Source organism: Larus michahellis, chromosome 7 (assembly GCF_964199755.1).
Source record: "Larus michahellis chromosome 7, bLarMic1.1, whole genome shotgun sequence".
Lineage (NCBI taxonomy): Eukaryota > Metazoa > Chordata > Aves > Charadriiformes > Laridae > Larus > Larus michahellis.
In genome coordinates, this window is record NC_133902.1 from 22,412,534 (window position 1) to 22,429,953 (window position 17,420).

Below are 17,420 nucleotides of genomic sequence, written 5' to 3' on the forward strand. Positions count from 1 at the left end.
ACCTCCAGAAAACCCACTTTTGAAGAGTAGCTGAAGAGTACCTAACTTATTCTATCACAAAAATGTGAACAAATACATCAGAGTTACATTATAATTTCCAAAAATGTATGTGATGGATTTGATTACTTTTCCACCTCACCTTTCTCCAAAGGGTGATCTCTGGATCAAGGACTGAACTTCCTTCTGTGTTCAGAAGTGAGCCTACTATAGGGACATTCAGTCATAACCATTTCAGTAAGGTATTTAATTTTAAAAAAAAAAAGTGTAAAGTTTTTCACACCACCAACGCACGTGATTACAGACAAGCAGCAAAAACATATTGTGGATGGGCAACATCAAATTTGTAAGCAGTTTCAGGAAGATCCTTATGACACAAATCTAGTTCTGCATCCTGCCATGTGATTGACACTACACAGAGGTCATCCAAAAAAACACAATGAAATTGGAACCAAACTCTTAGATGCCATTTCCCAGTAGCCAAGAATAAAAGTTTGTGCAGTACATGAGTGAAGCTGGATGATTTCTATGTGCCAAGACAATCACAATAAAAAAAATCATCTCTCATTGCTTTTCTCTATTGTAGAAAAAAAGACACTATTACAAATTTCAACTGGCTTTCTCTGCCTTCAAATCCACTGCAGAATCTTTCCAAGTACAAGGAAAGGTAATTGATCTTAGAATTGTCAAGTATTACCTTTAAACAAGGTTTCCCCAAGTCAAGTATTAAAAGTTTCTTCTTCAGATTACTAATGTTTAATTATTAAATTAATTTTGACACATGGAAAAACACAGCCGTTCTTTTGCAGTGGACATGCCTAGTTTCAGTGCAACAGTGACAAGTGAATTACTCTGACCAGTAAAGGTTATTTTCAGAGTCAAAAAGTAGGACAATTTGCTACAGAACTACAGCCTTATTTTGCATGCTTGCTATAAGCCACTGCCCAAAGTGAAAAATTCAGTAACACGGTATGGTTGCTCTGCAATTCTGAGTCCTTCTTTGCAGATAGGCAAACAAGCTTTGAGAGAGGATTAACAGCATATGGTAAGGACTTCTAAAATATTAGTGCATCTTTTTCTTTACTTGACAAGCTACAATTGGTTTTGAAATCTGCTTCAAGCTATTGATGTATTCAGCTAGGCATTGCACATTGACGGTTACTCAATAATTAGGGATGGATAGTCTCTAAAGCAAGAGGAATTTTAACACCAACAAGCAAACAAGAAGAACACAAGGACTTGGCAGTTGTCCGGACCTGCTGTATTGAAGAATAATGTGAGTTCTCCCAGAGATCACCTTTCCTATACTCCAAATTTCTACAAGCTTTACACATCTTGCATTTTTTTAGCAGAGTAACAACCACCATGCCAGCCTTGCAAAGGTCATGAATTTTGGTCAAACTGACAGGACAACGTTATACAAGCCAGCAAAAAATGAACATTGTCTATACCCTAAACCAGTCAGGAGTCACATGAGCATGGAAAGAACAATACTGATTCTGAGCTAGAAAGCACTGCTGAGATGTCACCTGAGGCTTGATGTACCACAAAGGATGTACCACAAAGTTCTTTCAGCTTACCCCGCTCAGATAAACAGCCATCTCCCTAAAGTTAAAATAGAAACAAAAATATTTACAAGAATTGAGGAGGGGATGGTGTGGTGTTAAACAACTTTGGAAACTTGTAGCAGAAGTTCTAAAGTGTTCCCGAGCTTTTGACAGAGCTGTTCTATCATTCCATTATTTTTTTCCAGATTTAATCTTTTCCTGATTTATATGGGATGAAATCAATGAAGTTCAGAGGTTGTTTTAAGAGGAAGAGAAAGTCACACTATAAAACAGACAAGAGTTTGTATGCTTAGTTTCTTCTCATGTATATCCAAGAATAAAGTTTAAGAGTCTAGTTTAATAAATCAGAACATTAACTGGAGGTCTGACATGCAAGGCTTTTTTATCTCTTCCCCTTTCATTCCTCATTCCAAGTTTGAGAGTTTGGAATCGGGAGGGGTGCAGGGTTTCCCTATTTGAAGTTTCACTGAAACAGAGCGTAAGAAACAGGCTCCCATTTTGATGAAATCACATTTCCCCACCCAAGATACATCCTGCTGAATCAGAAAGCTCCTGATCAGCTCTTTTAGTATCTCCATTCTGTGGGACACCTACTCCCATCCTCTTTCCTAGTGCAGAAGCACTCTGAGTTGATGAAGTGCAACATGTAAGAGATCCTGAAGATTTACTAGAGTAGGGAACACGCATCCCCCATCCAACTGGAAGAGTTGGACATAACTCACAGCAGCTACAACATAAGCATCACCTAGTTAGTGACAAAAGATTAGTCAAGAGAAAAATTGTCTTCAGCAGACTTTGCCTCTTAACCCATCAGTCTCATCAACATAACAATTTTCATCATAATGATGCTTTCTGCTGAAGTTTACTTCCTGAACTAGCTTCATCTGAACTGAGACACAAATGTACTTGTTTTATTGTTGTCACTAGCTGCATCAACTATCCTGTTGGAGAGATAAACTCCCAAGGAGAAGAAATACAAGTTCCTGGATGTTTTTTGTTTTACATGCATGTAAGTGGAAAAGCAAATGTGCTATATTTAAAAAAAAAAAAAAGAAAATATTTTCTTTAGGCTTTCAAAAAGAAGAGCAAGCACTCAGAAAGCGCCAACAAAAACAGTGCTTAGGAAAATTTAAGGTCTTAAATACAGTATTATTCTGGCTTTCTGTTTAAGAGCTATAGATTTATACAGGTCAAAGAGTCAATTCGACATACCCAACATAATTCCACTGAATTATAGTACTGTGCCTTTTTACAACAGCCAAGGATCTAGAAAAGAGATTCACCCAATGGGGGATGCTCAGGAATCTCTCCTTAATATTGAGCCCATTCCATAATCTATGTTTTATTTATTTATGCAGTGTATTATATAGTGCAATTTTGCTTAAAAAGTGTTATGATCAAATTTGTAAAAGTAATATTCAGAAAAGATCTAAGGGGAGAAGAGAGGAATCCATTCTACTTCAAAGTGAAACATTTTTATCTATGATGAAGACAAAAAGAATGTCTCTTCCAGGCACTCCCAAAGAGGTACCAACTCTTCTGACAGGCAGTGTAGCTGACTGCCTTGAGCCCAAAAACATGCAAGGGAAGAGGTCCTGAAGCTCTCAGGAGTCAGGCAGCAAGCACTAAATGACTGAAAGTGTAACTGTGAAACCTGAGGGTAAGGGATTTTTCAGCTTGCATAACAAGGGTCTGTGTTGGGGGGAATAATAAAATCCCTCAAGCTATGCAAACTAATCAGAATAGGGTAAAAATGGGACACTGCCCAAAAAAGACAAAGGAACAAATACTCTAGACTTTCAGTAACTATCAAGCTAAGTACAGCAAAAGACTTTATAATACACTTTCAAACTCATTTTGTCATAAAAATCTCAATTGCTATGGGGTCATACTTCATATTTGTCAGGTTTTTACCTTGTGTCTAATGAACCAAATCTTCCTTACTTGAAATGACTGGCCGTACTGAAGCGTATAGGATTACAGACAACAGTAAAACTAACTTGATTTGGTTGCATACAATAGCCCCAACAATTTTGTGATTTCTAGGTATCAGAAGTTTGTTTAGATTGATAGCCGGATAAAAACATATAATAACGTTCATTACACATCTTTACAGACTGTAAGAAAGACAGGTATTGGTTTTGCAGAGGGGAAGAGCCATTTCCATCAGAGGTGACATGATAAGGGAATGACTAAGACAAAGAGGCTCCAGCAAAGGCTTGTAGAACATCTCTTATCACACAGACAAAAGGACAAACTGATTCATACCAGATAAGTGACCAGAAGTGTAGTCAAACATTTAACCAGGGCTAATGACATTGAGCAATTTTTACCAAAAAAGGAAAGAAATAAACGAGTCAGATAATCCCTTTAGCTGTAGCATAAAGAGAAGTAAAGAGAGGCAAGACATCCAGGAAGAATTTTAGGCGCTTGGGACAGACTGTGAACCCTGGAGTACCTAACCAATGGGAAACAGGGGAGGGAAAAATTCGGCCAGAATTAGTAAATAAAAAGGTGTGTTTCAAGAACTGAAAGTGTGCCTACTTGCTAGGTCACCCACTCTTGCAAGAACGTGAATAAAGATGTGCTCCACAGAGGATTCTGTCTGAGCCTGTTTCATTCAGACTGGAACTTGTTTCTCACAAGACTAGCTGACTTGGAAATCATTCCTTTTGATATTTTTTTTGTATTAGGAAATTATGAATAGAGTTTTCTGGTAATTTCAATTAGCAAGGCACCTACCTAGAGAGACCCTGTTTACAGCTATGACCACAGAACTCCCAGCCTTATCCTACTATCTAGATACACAAGCAGCTACTTTGATTTGTAACTTAGAGAGCATGAGGTCATATTTGTATTCAGGGTGAGGGTAAGTTTCAGTAAAATTCAATTCTGTCGACAGTTTTGAAGAGTGCTACCTACTGGACTTGGCTTCCTACTCTGCTTTTGCACAACTCTCCCCCAACTCAGCCTGCTCCTCCCCCACCAAAAAAGGCTGTTGATACATCACATTTGATTTCTTATAAACCATACATATTCACAACCTTTGGGAGTAAGATGGCACTTCAGTTTTTCTCAGAAAAAAAGTATTTGGTTCAATTACTTAGGATGATTTAAAAGGATCTGTTGACTTTAAAACAAAGCAAACATTTGTCTGAAGTTACTAAATAGTACTTTACTTGCCTGTCTTAACTAGAGTTAGATGTGATTTTCCCCCATGGCTCCCAATAGGTACACCTTGAGTACTGCTGAAAGATCCACGGCCCACTGAAGTTTCCGTCAGTGAGAAGATCCCCCTACCAAATAAATTTGCATTACCTCCAAGCAGTGATCAGGGCAATACTCCTCTAATCCGGAGAGCACTGAAAACAAGACAGGTAAAAACAGCCTCTCCTCAGATCATGAAAGCTATGAGCCAAGCCTATATACCTTATTATTACTTTCAGCGGCATTCCAGACATACCGCGGTACCCACAGCATTACCTATTTACATGACAAAAAAATCCATTGAAAGTTAGATGAAGTTTTTGTAACCCAAAATAAAAACCAAGCATTTATTCTAGATCAAAAATTATTCTCATTAATTTTTTGCCCTAACTTTTCCTGAACTGAGGCTTCAGTAGGTGTTCCCAAACTTTTCTATTGTTTCTGAAGCACATTTAAATACAGTACCTAAATCAAAGATATTTTGTGACAGACTTATGAGAGCCTCAGAGAAAACCTCTACATTATGGACCATTGTGTGTGCAACAGCTTCTGATTTAAGAGGAAACAAAGACATAGCAGGTCTCTTCACAGCAATTCTTCTCTGCAGTGAGTGTAGTTTTTAAGCAGAGATACTCCTCCTAGCTCTTCACTTTCCCCTTTAGATTCTAACTTTTTTTTTTCATTAATGAATGGGAGATTATTTTTATGCAAATCAAAGGCCTGAAGGAGTCTTTTAAACACCAATCCTTCCATTTGTAGAACAGGTATAAAGAGAGCAATACATCCCCCTAAATGCATTATCGAGGTATCATGCTGTGCTGTTATACAATGAATCTTTCTCCAGTTTTGCTTCTCGAATAACATGGAGAAAAACATATTCCCACTATGTTCAAGTTTATCACCAAGTAAAGTTGTCCTTTTCCTTCCAATAATGAACTCCAGATCCCTGATGGGTAACTTACATTTAACTGGCAACATTCTGGGCTACTTATATTAACTGCAACATCTGAACAGCTTGAACCTCAATAAAATGTGCAGTAAATGACTGAGCTAATTTAACCTCATTAATCCTCAAACCAATAGAATAATTTGATGTCCACACAGCAGCTTGTGCATAGTCTCCAACAGAAACATGCCCCTGCAGGAAATCAACACCAAAAATGGGCTGCAGCCCTACCGCCAGGGTTATCACTGTTGGGAAAATAGCTACATAATTACTGAGACCTATTGCCAGCTGTATTACATGAGTCACACACTTTATTTGGACTTGTTAACAGTCAAACTGCTGTTTCCAAACTGGATGTATCCTGGAATCCCCCCACTGCAGCAATTTTATAAAAGAGGCTCTATTTTATCTGTCAACCATTTGACTCTAGTCTCACCACTAACAAAAAAAGCATTAGTAGGAAAGAAAAACACAGAAAACCAAGCAGCATTAGCACTTTTAGGTAGGGAATGATAGTTGGATTTGCCTCCATAATAACCATTCTTTACAGCAGCATTTCAATCACTTAGTTTTTAAAGTAGTTTGAAAAGTTCTTGGTTACAAAGAATGTAAGATCCCCCAAAATATTTACGAACACCTACTTTTAGAGAGACATTTAAAAAAAAAAGTTCTTTATATATACTATTTGTTCTTTAAATTACTGCTGAAAGCCAGATGCTTTATTTCATTAAGTACAACACAATTAAAACAGTAACACAAGTATAATAGCAGAAGCACATACCATATAAGGGTAATGGCTTTAAACTAAAAGAGGGAAGATTTAAACTATATATAAGGCAGAAATTTGTTACAATGTGGGTGGCGAAACACTGGAACAGGTTGCCCAGAGAGGTGGTAGATGCCCCATCCCTGGAAAAATTCAAGGTCAGGTTTGACAGGGCTCTGAGAAACCTGATCTAGTTGAAGATGTCCCTGTTCATTGCAGGGGGTTGGACAAGATGACCTTTAAAGGTCCCTTCCAACCCAAACTATTCAATGATTTTTTGATTATTTCTTTCTCAGATGCATTGCAACACATACATGAAAACGCAGAGAAAGGACGTCCCACAGAAACAACATGGCCAGCCATGTCAATGGCTTAGCTACAGCACAAGTATTCCATCAGCAACAGAACGAGAACAGAAAGTATCCTATCGTACCAGGTTCACCTAATTACTGTACTGTGTTACTGCATCATAAGAGGTCATCAGGACAATTAGGAGTGCAAAGCAAAACTGATTTGTTAGCTGAACAAAGTAATATCCAGAAGCCTGTTTAAGTACCATCCTCACATAAGCAATCATCAGTTTATATAGCTAGAAACTGATGCTCACTGTATAGAGAAAGAGTTTTGGAAATATTTCCCATAAAGAAGGCTCTGCTTTAGAAATATCCTACATAAAGCTTAGCAAATAAATATTTCTGAATCAAAAATACTGAACCTGACAAGGCTTAAAAAATTAACCAAACCAAAAAAAATTAACCACTATTACAGAGAGAAACAAAGTACACATTTACTTGCCTAATTTTCTTTTGGGCACGCATTTCCCAGAACGTTCAATCTAAACTTTTTAGTCCACCTTCTATCAGTGAATATCAAAAACAAAACAACAAAATAAAAATACAAAAACCCAATACAGTGCATCCATTGTTCTTTCTTCATCAGCTATATAATATTTAATGGAACAAGAGAACTTTATCTTTCTTCTAACACTTTGACAAGGCAGTTTAAGTGTTTTGAAGAGAAAATTCAGATGAGTCACTATCTTCTGCAAGCATGCAAGAAATGCATTCTCTAGAATACATGTCAAAAAATGGAATAATAAAATTAATAGATAAAAAAATTAATAAGCAGAAGTGGAAAAAAGTCTTGCTCCACCAGGTTAATCTCTAGCTAAGTCGTGACCAGAAAAATAAAGCTAAACTCTTGTTTGAGTTTCAGGATCAAACAGCACTAACGGTATATAAGATGAGGCAGAATTATTATGCATCTTCATTACCAAAATCATGCTGCCCCAGAAAACGCAGATTTCAAGTGACTAGGCTAGCTACAGACTGTTAACATAACAAGGAGATTAAAGGTACAGTGGTTGGAAGCATAGCAACACCTTCAAGGAGGGGAAAGGGGGTTGAGGGCAGCTAGTCTGGGAGAAAAGTCAGTCATACGGTTGAAGGATAATGAAATAGCTAACCTAATAGGACACCTGCAAAACAGAAACGAGTGTCCACACCAGGCTATTATTCCCTTGCACATACAGCCACATAAATACTGTGCTTCCATTAAAGAGAACATGTCTACTGGAAAAGCACGTTCCCCTGTAATAAAATAGCAGTTCCGAAGGTCAAAGACTTTAAGAGAAAATATGGATTTAGTGATAAGGGATCTTTTCTAAATCTATTTCACAAATACTTGTTATTTCAAAGAACAAAGGGCAACATCTTGTTACAAATGGTAGGACAGTAAAGCACAGACTTGGATATACAGAAAAACCTCTGCATTGCAATTGGTAGTTACTTGGAAGGGGCTTAATTATAACCATATATTTTTCCAGACCTAAGAACAGCAGGTAATGCTGATCAGACTTGCATGCTACAGTAAAAACTGTCCACCTTCAGTTAAATGATAGCCACATCCTCTGATTCATGCAGTCTGTCCTGCCTCTCTTCTATGTCCACCAATAAACACTTTCTAAATAGTGTCACAGATAAAACTTAAGGATGACACAGTGGTCAAGTAGTAATGATAAATTATAACTAGTGACAAAGCCAACTGTCCTCTTTTGAGGATGACAGACTAATTTACTTGCACACAGTTTTGATTTAGCTATTTCATACTCCAGCTGAAACATTCCTTTGCCTACAGGAGTAAACATTCCTTACTCTTAAATGGGAAAGTTGTGTTTTGAATTCTAAAATTAGATAATATTACTGCAATATGACATTCTGTGGACCAAACCTTCCCATACACAAACAAGCACTGTTATGTTTTTAAACTGCTTTGATGCTTGTAGAAGGCATTTGCTGAGGCGACAATGAATGTGCAACCTTTATAGTTGACTTCAAACTAACTTACCACAGCTCTTCCACATATGAAAGTTACATTATTAGCAAAGCGTTTGTCTCAAGTTCCTGACTGAAGTTCTTTATTAGTCAGAATTATTTTTCTTTAAAAATATGGAACTGAATTTTAGTTACTTTAATCTCTTTTAAAGGTTTGTAAATCCCTCCTAATTAAACTTCATGAAATTCAAAGTTTCAAAATTATTTTCAAATCTTATTACTTATTTTTTAAAAACAAAAGGCCAGACAGTAAGGTTCTCCATTCAAGTCTCAGTTCAGGTGTGATCAACATTTGTTCTAACTAGTCCAACAGAGCTTCAAAATAAGCTAAGCATATGTTATGAGGGTTCATTATTAAATATTAAATGTCTGAGTTTTTAAAGAGGCACTACATATACAGGAGGCTTCACAGGTTCAGTTTCAACTCCATGATAACAGGTAACAATAAACAAGTCTTCTCATGAGGAACACACGCCCATTCTCCTCAAATACCTCACTGTGGTTTATGTCTACTTTGATTACAGGTAAAGTTTTGGTCCTTTTGAAATGAGCAGGAACACTTAATCACTCAATTGAAGCATTCATTCTTTTTAACGCAAGTCTTAGAGTTTGACACCATTTGCTATTAAACTTTCAAATACCCTGACAAGCTGTCTCAAACTTTTCTAACTTCTTGACAACTGTTCAGAGTTTGATGTCACTATTGTCAAAGCTTCTCCGACTTAATGTGCCTGATTTTTGAACTCCTGTTGAATTACTTCCTCAGCTTAGAGAAAAAAAAAAAAAAAAAAAAAACAGTATAATCAATTTTTAGTTTGAGGATTCCCACTATCCCTCCCAACCCCCCAGGAGGAGGAGTGGGCTCAATCTGGTTTATTTATACTATTTTGCCAGCAAGCAAGTATCCAAGAAGCTTAGTCATTAAAGCTGCTGTTCATTTCCAATAATCGTGCCTATGGCTGGAAAGTCTGACAGTCACATATGGCAACTGTAATATTTTACATATCATAAAAAAGCAAGATAGAAAATTTACTATTGTACTATCTATATTTACGCATCTGAATATGTATGCCATTGAACATAACAATAGCAATTTGGTAGTTGGATGTCATTTCTGGATGCTGTGTACTCTTATACATAGCTTCCTTATCAAGATGTTAAATTTATCTCTTGTAAATGTAGGATAGCAATAAAGTTTAAAATCAACTGTGCCACAGCTTTAAGGAGTAAGTTATTTTTGTAATCCAAATAAACACTAGGTCCATGTTTGTAAAATCCAAAGCATTTCAGAGAAAACTAGACAAGCATATCTGCACATCAGCAGCTCCACAGCACAGAAACTGCAGGTAACGAAGGGTAATGACATGTCATTGACCCTTCCCATGAGGCAACTGATGCACAGTAACTTGTCTGTGTAGGATGTGACTTACTTTATCCAATAAGTATTTTACATGCCTGTACTGCTTGATATCTGCATCCTTTAAGAAGAAGAAGCACCAGTAGCAAAGTCCCCCATGGATTTCCTGCAGAATTGCAAATCCCTCTATTTGGGTGTAGAATATTCTGTCTTTGGTAAGTAAGGTGATTAACTTATAATTTTTAAGTTTAAATTTCCCTGTTCCTCCTACAGTCAGTATATGGTCAGAAAGGGCAGAAAGCAATTTCTTCTGAAAGTGCCATTTCTATATCAGAAAATGATTTTAAATGCATGTTCTGTGGCGCATCCTAGTGATTGTCATATCTCCAGGACTGGCTTTACCCTCTCTGAAAATGTTTTCCCCTTTAAGCTTTAAGAACTATTTATTTACTAGAAATTAAGAATGTTATGCCTCTGGCTAGTTCTGTTGGTGGATATAAACAATTTGAGACTGGCCCTACTATTCACTTGCATTGAGCTCTAGCTTTGTTCTTTGCTGAGGAACTAGTTTAGCTTCAGTTTGCAGAAGGTTTAAATCCATCACTCATCATGCAGTCTAAAAGCAGTCATTTAAATAAACACCTGAAACAGTGAAAGTACACAAAGGCCACTACAATGCGGTAAGGGACAGGAGAGACAATGCCTTAAGTAGTTTCTCAAGTGTTCCCCCTTTCTGACCAGTGACATTTGATCTTCCTTGCTCAATGCTAGGTATTTCTTCTGGGCACGTCTGTAGTGATAGTCACTGCACCAGTTAAATATACAACTGAGTGTCACTAATATACTGATTTGCAAACAACTAAGGCATATATTGATCTGCTGTCAGGCTCAAGAATAAAAGCCTGCTGATTAGAAAAAGCACTTCATTACCAAGACTATTTTTTAGTAAACGGTGTGTATATGAACAAAAATTGAAAGGTTTGATCAAATTCATTTTACTGTAATTCCTCAAAAGAAAAAGCCTCTTTGCGCATTTGAAAACAGGGATAAGAGTGCTAGCATTTAGAATAAAGTGCTTCCCTGGGATCACAATAAAAGTTGCCAGAGGCAGTAAGAAAACAGTAACACACCAAGGATAAAACTACACAAATCTCTAAGTCCAAGACGCTAGCAAAAATGGTTTAACTAGTTCTGCTACAGAAGGCTCATTTGCAAAAATTTTGAGCACAAAATGATACACAAATTGGTTTTGAAACTCTAATGAGTTGCTGGTTGCTAGGTAACATATTAATGCTACCTTATAAACTTCTGCTTTTGCTCAAGGTGCATAAATCACTGTAAAATCACTTTATCTTATCTTATTCACCAGAAATACGGAAAGCCAGTCTTCACACTTTTTAACAGGAATCTTTCCATTACAGGGCTATACACTTTTTTTTTTTTAATATAAGCAATACACGCATCAGAACATTTCTGCCTACTGATGCAAAAACAGATGAACTCTCCAAAGAGAGAATGGATTTCTCAAATTCTATACCTGAAGTACATGGACAACCTATGTATAAGTGTGACCAGTTTGCACCTTAGCCCTTGATAAGGGCTTCTGGCACATCCCAGTAAATCTTAAAGGGAGGAAAACAACTTTTTTAAACCACCACAATCAATTTTCATGGAAGCTATTTGTTTATGTAGAAATCCAAATACTTTTTAAGAACAGGCAATGGGATGAATGCTACCAATAAAGCATGCATGGTTTGGTGTAACCTGCATCAATTTACAGCATAAACTGCCACTAATACCTTAGGCATTTGGCTTCAGTGACTCTTACTTCAAACATGGTTGACATGTTTGTCTCAAACAAACATTCTAGTCTTCAAAGAGATAAAAATTAAATGGACCATTTATTAGAGCTCCCAAGAAAATTTTTACCTCAAAAAGATAAGCAATTGAAGTTATATTGCTATCAGCATTTGGATCACAAGAACCCATTTTCCTGAGCAGGAGATAGAGAATCTTTCTCAAGAAAGCAAATTGCACAGCCAAAGAGACTGGCTCAGTCACACCATAAACAGTTTAAGGACAAGAGACCTAGTACACTGGTACCAAACCCCATCAGCCTAGTGAGTATCATCTAGAAGAGGAGCTCTGCCAGTGACAACTATTCCTAAACATGAAGTTAACAGGACTGATTATTTTCATTTTTCTTTCCTTACTATAGTCGTACACGGAACTGAAGGCAGTTTTTACACAATGTAAGTATCCCCTTATCTATCCAAATAAATCTTTTATAAATGAAAGAAAATGTGTAAAACTACTCTCAATATAGTACTAGAATGGAGAAGAAACACCATTACAGACCACTAAAAACTTTCTCTCTGACCTCTAAAGAGATGATGTAGACAACGTTCACTAGATCAGTCTTTTTGCAACCTTTTATTTGGTGTTCAAGGGGAATGGTGCAGAGACGTGATACCCAACCAAATGCATGAAGAAAGTCTTATCTGATCTTTTCAGACAGAGGAGGCAAACTGTGAATGAGACGTAGAGATTTTCAGACAGACCTTTTGAACAAGAAGTAGAAATATTACAACAAATACCACCGCTACACATGCTTTCAGATTAGGATATTCATAGGGACAATTTAACACAAAAATATATTTGATATAAGGTTGAAAAACTATTAACCATAATCTTTTGCTCTAGACGAACTGCCCAGAGTATCCAGACATGGCTCAATTCAAGTTATTTGGACTGAAAAACTCTTTTGAATGAGGCACAAAAAAGGCTTGACCTCAATTTTCCGTTTCACAAGGCAGGTTATTTTTCAGACCACCAAATACCCAACCAAAATACAGGTCTGTTGTTTGGCCACAGTGTGTTTAGTGAATGAAATCCAACAGCTCAATTACAAGTTAGTAAACTCAAACCATTTAATTCTAAAATCCTAAATCATGCTGGACTTGCATTAATTTCAAAACTGCAGAAGATCGGGAACCCTCTCTTCACCCTTGACCACTTGCAAGAAGAAAGGAATTACAGAAAGCACCTACTGAAAAGTACAAAATTTGAACACCATTTTCCTTAGTAAGTATGTCATTGTCTCTCCTGTCTCACTGATAGAAGTAAATTTAAAGTGCTCTGGACAATATGTTTTCTGAAACACGGTGCAGAAAAAAAAAAGAAGTCATTCCATGCTCTAAAGATGTTTTAAATCATTACTGCAACAAGACAGCCTTAGTGCCAGAACACTGCAAAAGCATGTGGGCAAGTCAGCAATAGACAGGGATTCACATCTTCTAATAACAATGGATTTCTCTTAACCCGCATATCTCTAAATAAGGAAAAAATTCATTTTTCATTACTGACTGTTCTTTGGCTAGAAGAAACCAGACCTACCTGCAACTTGATTAAGACTTTCTGTTAAGAGAAAATCAGAAACTGAAAAAAAATAATCTTATGACAACTTTCTAAGTTTCACATTGCCCAATATTTGCCTGGTAATTAAATTTGTAGTAAAGTTTTTCCACTATTTTAGAACAATAAATGCTTAGACCTGTCAAGTTGCTGTCACATCTCTATAGCATTCAGAATGATAGCAGCCACTTTCTTTTTACATTTATTGTAAAAAGTAAATGGATAGAAGTAGTGGTAAGTTGTAATAATTTTGACAGGGTCTGGCCATTAAACCTACTGCTGTAGCCAACAGTGTCTTACTGATTTCATTAGATGCATATTTAAGAAGTTGGCATGTTGTCTGCATGTTAGACATATGGAAGTATCATGTTTTATTCATTTACTGGCATAACCATCACAAACCAAAGTATCTTTACCCACTTTTTTTGCTTAGTCATTCTGTTACCACTATTAAATTCAGCTGAGTAACCTGCTGCCATAAAGCACAGGGTTTAACAAATGGTATTTTTTCCTCTCTCTATATGCATGAAAAAGCACACAATCATCAGTGTATCTTTTGAGCAGAGTGGTTGGTCATAGAAAATAACAGGAAGCCTGAACATGACAAAAACACTGAAAATTGTACTCTGACGCTGAAAATAGTACTCTTCCATTGGGAAGAGGATCATCAGAAACAATACTGAGGATCACTGCAACAAAAGACAAAAATGGATTAGAAGGACAGGGGGTAGGTTAGCATAACTGAACAACTCTTTCTTATCATTTAGTCTTACATGGAATTATTTATTCTAGAGCACAAAGAGTAGACTACATTCAAATTTGTTGGCTGAGAACTGGTACAGAACAGATTACAATCCATACAGGCATGATTTTAAACACAGAAAAATATCACATACAGTGTTAAGTAACAGCCATTTAACACAACTGAAAGGAACTATTTTCCCCTCCCATTTTGTCTTGCATCACCTCAGATTTAAAGAAATCAGAGTGATAAGAAAAGGAAACCAGAATTTGTTAGAACAATTGACACAGCTCTCACTTTCTCCTGCAAAAAAAAACAAAAACCCATGTGTGGCTCAAGTCCCTGGAGACTATTTCAGAGCTGTAAATCTGTGGCATTTTGTTGAAGATTTACTGACTTTTCTCAGCTTTCTGTTCCATTAGCTGTGACATAATTTATCCTGGGAAGATTTTTTATCTCACAAGGATTTTCGTTCTGAAGATGTTCTCATAAATCTGCTTTGTAGCTTAAATGATTGTGATTAGTGGTTACACTGATGAACAAGAGGAAGACAGGACAGGATTAAGGCTTACTGGCCAGTTTGAAGGTTGTCCACTTTCATACAAAAATAAGATTTATTTTTTTTTTGGTCAAAAAGTCAACAAAAATTAAGGAATAAACTGTCCAAGCATGGGCAGCCCAAACAAACAAGAGATAACTCTGAAACTCTACATTTTAGTCAGGTAATTTATGCCATTCTCCTCTCTGAGATTACACAAAACATTGCAAATTCTAATAATTGGGGAAGCAGGAGCGGATAGTTTTTTTTTTTCTTTTACATTACAGGCAGAAAAAAAACCCCACCCTATAATGACTGATCACAAAGTATGCGCTCTATCTCACAGAGGAGCAAGTGAGTACAAAGCGTTGAGCTGCTGCCTCATGCCTGATAATTGCACTGCAGCAGCATTTAGAAATTGAAGTGTTAGAACCGTTTTCTTGTTTAAAGATGTGTATTTTCCACAGCAAGGTAGGAAGCAGGCATGATCCAATCATCTCCATTAGAAAAGCTGTCTTAACTAGGTAATCCTACATATGAAGCATTCAAAGGGCTGCATTTGTTTAGCATCATAAGCAGCCATGTTTCATATGCAGCACCTCTGTCAACTTGATTAAATCTTCTTACTACTGGAAGTCTACTGGCTCTGCAGACAGCAATTCTTAGAATCAGGTTTCTGGTGAGAGTTACCTAATCAAGGATAGTTGAGCCATATGACATTTTTAATCAAAACAGCCTGAGTATTGCATAAGGAATAGTCCCAGCTGACTGCTCACAATAAGCTCCAGGTTGCAAAATAGTCACAGATATTTAGTCCAACAATTTCAAGGCTATAAATGAATTCAAGGGAAAAAAATACAATGTTATCCTTGAACAAGTGAAACGCGGGGGGGAGGAGGGGGGAGGAAGTGGTTTCCAGTCTTTATATGACGACTTCAACCAATTTTAATTTCTTATATCTAGAGAAAATACAGTCGATTTATTGTGTATTCCTTGGGCCACTTTCCCAGCTTCTGTTAAGCAGCTTATTCTCCAGGTTCAGCAGAGCTATTATGATTTTACACCAACTGTCTGATCCTTTTTTATTATTATTATTCAACTATTTATTTCATACTTTACATGGTGATTTTTTTATTTAATGTTTGCTGTTTAAGAACAACCCACAGTAAGCACAAAGCTTGAACTTTTTAACTCACCTTTAGACTTTTAACTTATTTGCAAGTCAAACTTAAGTCTCCAAGAAGAAAAGAGCATTTGTCCCTGGGTCTTTCATTCTTAATGACAGCAAGGGAACTATGAAGGACAAAGTAAAATGAAAAAGAAAAGATTGCTACTATTGACTGAATGGAAACTGGCATCTTCATTTAATTCAGTGGCAGCAACCCAACATCTTTTCGGTTTCACTCCTTTCAGTGAGATGTGCTCAAAGGTTGCTGGAAACAGGGATAGTTGAACCATTCGTTGATGTAGCATCATTTAAAAGGGCATTTTCCCTCATCATGTTTCAAATACAATGCAATTTCTGAAACAATGGCTTGCTGTTCAGCTAACTTATGAAGCATGTTTGGTAAGGAAGACCACAGAGTACCCAAACAGAAAGGAAAATTACCACTAGCTACTCAGAACCTAACTGCATACATTCAATGTCAATTTTCAAATATTCTCTCCACCAGAAATGGTACTTTTCTACAAGTTTATTTGCCAAAAATTTTAATCCTACTTCAAAGTGCTTCCTACTGTTACATTAGTTTCACAATACTTCTTATTTTTCTCAATTCACATATCCGCTCACCCTATACATCACTTACGGGACCAAACTAGTTTTTTTATACCCACTGGAAGATGCTTCAGTTCTAACATAAGAGAGCAATTGGAATAACTGTATTTCTCTAACTGTGCTTATATAAACTATATCCATGTAGCAGACTACCTAGAACTGTGTGATATGGTTATTTTATCCAAGTAATTTTGCTTGGAAAACCCCAGCTTACATTCAATAATTGCATTCATTCTAAGAAAGAGCAGTATATCTAATTACTACATAAAGAAAGTAAATGTAAAATCCATTAATCTGCATTTATTTTTCTCCAAAGTGATGCTTATGTTCCCATCACAATCCAAAGAGCATCCACATTTGGGTGTAACTATCACCCCTCATAGAAACTAGAATCATTCCATTTAACCGTACATTTTTATACTGATATTTCTGTGTACGTGCTTCTATAGAATCCAAAATTAAGAACACATTCACAAGAAGTCTAGCCCTTGCTAGGCTTATGCTAGAGCAGATCTTTCCAACCAGATAGTTTACGTAAAGCAATCAGATTTTTAAAAAAAAAAATAAATCCATCTTTGATAACTGCACTGAAAATTCTCTATACAAATCCAAGCAGCATCTTTTGCAATCAGAATTATTTTACAGGAGTTTCACAATCTTATTCCTCTAACAAAAAAAGAAAGCAAAACAAAACCAACCCACAAAACATTTCAACAGAGAATGTAATTAAGACAGATGGTACAAGTTTACTGTGCTGTGGAAGGTATAGAGTTGC

The 17,420-nt window shown here is 36.6% G+C and overlaps 1 long non-coding RNA gene across 1 annotated transcript in view; it reads right to left on the reverse strand.

The window, feature by feature from the left end:
• The window catches only part of LOC141746582 (uncharacterized), a 120,494-nt gene that overhangs the window by 52,424 nt on the left and 50,650 nt on the right, over nt 1-17,420 (reverse strand). The window lies entirely within an intron of this gene.